The following is a 5,449-nucleotide window of genomic DNA, read 5'->3' as shown; positions in this document are numbered from 1 at the left end:
TCTTACTAGAATTTATTTGCAGTTTCATTATGACATTACATAATTACTTCTAATTCATGCAGCCAATCAACATTTAATTGTACAACTTAAAGCCACTCTCTCTCTTTCTTCCCCCCATTGAATCAAAGTGCCCAAGCCTTTGCTGGGAAATCACCAGGCTCTGGCCAATTCTTGTTAATAAACTGAATTTACTGTATGCTGTCACGCTCAACTTCAGTGCAGTGTTCCTACTGTTCAGTTCTTGCCCAGCCCTCATTGGAATAACTTCTCTCAATCTTGGTATCAGTTTGACACACTACAAGCTCTGGTATGGGCTACTTTGAATTAGTTGTTTGTGTTAAAATTTTATATGTAGAGTTAACCTTGTTGCTTTGGTTTTCACCCAAAGCTGGTGAACTCGATGCATATCTCAGAACGAAAGTAGCTTAGACTGAAATAAACGCTTTCTGAAGATCGTAATTCTTTTTTGTACTTTTCACAGAAAATTCCTTATTTTAATCTATTTGATCGTGTAGATAACTAAATGCTACATGTCCGATCAGTTCAGGTAAAGACTAAGTCATTTTATGAAACTAGTGTTTGTTTGAATGTCCTGGAAAAGTGTGTTTTAAGCAGGGGCTAATAACTTCTAATACACTTTATTAAAAGCTTACCTGCTTGCTATACAGGAAAAAGTTGGTAGATTTGTTTGTTTTTAATAAGAGCTAATCAGCAAAACTGCCACTTGACAATGTAATTTTTACCTGAAAATAGTTTGCTTCAAGGGAGGATTTGGAGTTTTGAATTACCTGACCTTGTCTGAAAAGTCCATCTTTTGAGGGTAAAATACTGAATAAATTCTTATTGTTGCATGGACAATTTAACCAAAAGAACACTTGCAATTACTAATTAAGCTCATGCACTTCCCTCGATTTGACTACATAAATCATTCAGCTTCAAGTAATTTATTGTGATGTCATGGTGTCTGATTCTGTCTTCCCTACTCCCTGATATTTTCCCCTTCTCCAGAGGTAGTAAAGAAATTAGTGCACAAATGCATCACTGAAATGGAAACATAGAATAAGCTGCTTTGTGGTGAGATGGGTTCTTGTATCTGAAGAGTGAACGCCTCCAAGCTCGTAGGCTTTTTATTTTAAAACAATTTGGTCATTTTGCTTAGTTTCAAGGTAACAATGATAGCAAGGCTGTGAAATGCATGGATTAAATAATATGGAAGTAAGTAAGTCACAACCTATTGGCTATTCAGAGCTTAGAAACTAGGAGCAGGAGTAGGCCATTCGGCCCTTCAAGTCTGCTCCGCCATTCAATATGATCATGGCTGGCAGGTAGTATTGAGGAGGCGGGGAGGCTGCAGAAGGATTTGGACAGGTTAGGAGAATGGGCAAAGAAGTGGCAGATGGAATACAACGTGGGGAAGTGTGAGGTCATGCCCTTTGGTAGGAAGAATAGAGGCATAGACTATTTTCTAAATGGGGGAGAGAATTCAGAAATCTGGAGTGCAAAGGGACTTGGGAGTCCTAGTCCAGGATTCTCTTAAGGTTAACTTGCAGGTTGAGTCGGTAGTTAGGAAGGCAAATGCAATGTTAGCATTTATTTTGAGAGGACTAGAACATAAAAGCAGGGATGTGCTGCTGAGGCTTTATAAGGCTCTGGTCAGACCACATTTAGAATATTGAGAGTAATTTTGGGCCCCGTATCTCAGGAAGGATGTGCTGGCCCTGGAGAGGGTCCAGAGGAGGTTCACGAGAATGATCCCAGGAATGAAAGGCTTAACATATAAGGAATGTTTGAGGACTCTGGGTCTCTACTCGATGGAGTTTAGAAGGATGAGGGGGGATCTGATTGAAACTTACAGAATACTGAAAGGCCTGGATAGAGTGGACGTGGGGAAGATGTTTCCATTAGTAGGAGAGACTAGGACCCGAGGGCACAACCTCAGAGTAAAGGGAAGACCTTTTAGAACCAAGATGAGGAGAAACTTCTTTAGCCAGAGAGTGGTGAATCTATGAAATTCATTGCCACAGAAGGCTGTGGAGGCCAGGTCATTGAGTGTATTTAGGACCGAGATAGATAGGTTCTTGATTGGTAAGGGGATCAAAGGTTACGGGGAGAAGGTGGGAGAATGGGGTTGAGAAACTTATCAGCCATGATTGAATGGCGGAGCAGACTCGATGGGCTCCTATGTCTTATGGCTGATCCTCTATCTCAACGCCATATTCCTGCTTTCTTGCCATACCCCTTGATGCCCCTCATGTCCAAACATTTAACAATTTCTTTCTTGAATATACCCAGTGACCCGGCCTCCACAACCTTCTGTGGTAGAGAATTCCACAGGTTGACCACCCTCTGAATGAAGAAAAACTTCCTCATCTCAGTCTAAATGGCCTGCCCTGCATGCTGAGACTGTGGCCCCTGGTTCTAGACTCCCCAACCAGGAGAAACATCCTCTCTGCATCTAGTCTGTCTAGTCCTGTTAGAATTTTATACGTTTCAATCAGATCCCGCACCGCCCCCCCCTTAAACTTTAGTGAATACAGGCCCAGTCATAAGAACTAGGAGCAGGAGTAGGCAATTCAGCCCCGCCATTCAATATGACCATGGCTGATTTCTTTTTGGCCTCAACTCTAATTTCCCACCCTCTCCCCATAACCTTACAACCCGTTACTAATTAAAAATCTGGCCATCTCCTCAAACTTATTCAGCATCCCAGCATCCACTGCACTCTGAGGTAGTGAATTCCACAGATTCATGACCCTTTTGAGAACAGTAATTCCTCCTCATCTGATTTAAATCTACCACCCCTTAGCCCAAAACCATGGCCTTTCGTTCTAGAATTCCCCACAAGGGCAAACATCCACTCTACGTGTACTCTGTCCCCTTTTGCATCTTATATACCTCAATTAGATCTCCTCTCATCCTTCTAAACTCTAGTGAGTATAGGCCTAAACTGCTCAATCTCTCCTCATAAGACAAGCCCTGCATCTCTGGAATCAATCTAGCGAACCTCCTCTGAAATGCCTCCAATGCAATTACATCCTTTCTCAAGTAAGGGGACCAAAACTGTGAACAGTACTCCAGATGCGGTATCACCAATGCCTTGTACAGTTGTAACACTTCCCTATTTTTATACTCTATTCCTTTAGCAAGAAATGCCAAAATTCCATTTGCCTTCCTTATTACCTGCATGCTAGCTTTCAGCAATTTCATGCACAAAGACACCCAGATCCCTCTGCACTGAAGTTTCCCTCCATTTAAATAATGTCGCTTTTTTTATTCTTCCGACCAAAATGGATAACCTCACATTTATCCACATTAAACTCCATCTGCCAAATTTTGGTCCATTCACCTAACCTGTCCATATCCATTTGTAAATTTCTTATTCCTTCATTGCAACTTACTTTCCCAACTATTTTGGAGTCATCTGCAAATTTAGCTACAGTATCTTTTGTCCCTGAATCCAAGTCATTAATATAGATCGTAAATAGTTGGGGCCCAAGGACCAAACCCTGTGGCACCCCACTAGTTACAGCTCGCCATCCAGAAAAAGACCCATTTATCCTGACACTCTGCTTTCTGTTGGTCAGCCAATCCTCTATCCAAGCTAATATATTACCCCATACTCCGTGTGATCTTATCTTGTGTATTAATCTTCTGTACGGCACCTTATCAAAGGCCTCTGGAAGTCCAGATACACTATATCTACAGGATCCCCATTATCCACTTTGCTTGTCACATCTTCAAAGAACTCTAGCAAATTAGTCAAACACAATTTACTCTTCATAAAACCATGCGGACTCTGGATTGCATTTTGACTTTACAAATGCCCCATTACTACTTCCTTAATAATGGATTCCAACAATTTCCCAATAACAGACAAACTAACTGGTCTATAGTTTCTTACTTTCTGCCTCCCCCACCCCCTTTTTGAATAAGCGCATCATATTAGCATTTTTCCAATCCACTGGAACGTTTCCAGAATCCAGGGAATTTTGGAATATTATAGCCAATGCATTCACTATCTCCGCTGCCACTTTAAGACCCTGGGATGTAGGCCATCGGTCCTGGGGACTTGTCACCCTTTAATCCTAATAGTTTGCTCAGTACTTTTTCCCTAGTGATGGTGATTGTTCTAAGTTCCTCCTCCATACCCTCTGCACTACCTGTTACTATTGGGATGGTAGCAGTATCCTCCACCGTGAAAACTAGTTGAACCAATCTCTCCATATACAACCGTTTATTCCCACTCTTTGTTTCTGGTCTGTCAACCAATTCTCAATCCAAGCTAGTATATTACCCCAAATTCCATGTGCTTTAATTTTGCCCACTAGCCTCTCACGTGAGACCTTATCAAAAGCCTTCTTGAAATCCAAATACACCACATCCACTGGTTCTCCCTTATCTATTCTACTAGTTACATCCTCAAAAAACTCCAGTAGATTAGTTAAGCATGACTTCCCTTTCATAAACTTATGCTGACTTTGTCTAGTCCTGTTAATGCTTTCCAAGTGCTCTGTTATCACGTCTTTCATAATAGACTCTAGCATTTCCCCCATTACTGATGTTAGGCTAACTGGTCTATAATTCTGTTTTTATCTCCCTCCTTTTTTAAATAGCGGGGTTACATCTGCTACCCTCCAATCTGTAGGAACTGCTCCAGAGTCTATAGAATTTTGGAAGATGACCACCAATGCATCCAATATTTCCAGGGCCACTTCCTTTAGTACTCTGGGATGTAGGCCTAGGGGATTTTTCAGCCTATAACCCCATTCATTTCTCTAGCACCATTTTTTTTATTAATATGAATTTTCTTCAATTCCTTCCTCTCACTAGACCCTTGGTTCCCTAACATTTCTGGGAAATTATGTGTCCTCTTTTGTGAAGAGGGAACCAAAATAAGTTCAATTCTTCTGCCATTTCTTTGTTCCCCATTATAATTTCCCCCTTTTGACTGTAAATGACCTAATTTGTCTTTGCTAATCTTTTATTTATAGAAGCTTTTACAGTCAGTTTTTATGTTCCCTGCAAGTTTACTCTCATACTCCATTTCCCCCTTCTTGATCAATCTTTTTATCCACTTTTGCTAAATTCTAAACTGCTCCCAATCCTCAGGCTTGCTGCTTTTTCTGGAAATTTAAATGTCTCCTCACTGGATCTAATACTATCCCTAATTTATTTTGTAATCCATGGCTGAGCCACCTTTCCTGTTTTATTTTTGTGCCGGCTTGTTTTACTTTGGGTTGGTAATGGGTTAGATTGTTTATAACTAAGTATCATTACATTATTTTCATTAATTTAAAATGCAGTAATGTTTTTGCATTCATGTCTAGAAAAGGCAATACAGACTACTTGCATTCTGTTTATTGTAAACTTCCTACTAAGCTAAATCCAAACTTGCAAAATATTATGAATTTTGTACTGTTCATCTTCAGGAGCAATATTTGTTTTCCAA

This window comes from Cetorhinus maximus, chromosome 26 (assembly GCF_964194155.1).
Source record: "Cetorhinus maximus chromosome 26, sCetMax3.hap1.1, whole genome shotgun sequence".
Lineage (NCBI taxonomy): Eukaryota > Metazoa > Chordata > Chondrichthyes > Lamniformes > Cetorhinidae > Cetorhinus > Cetorhinus maximus.
This window is presented reverse-complemented; position numbering follows the sequence as displayed.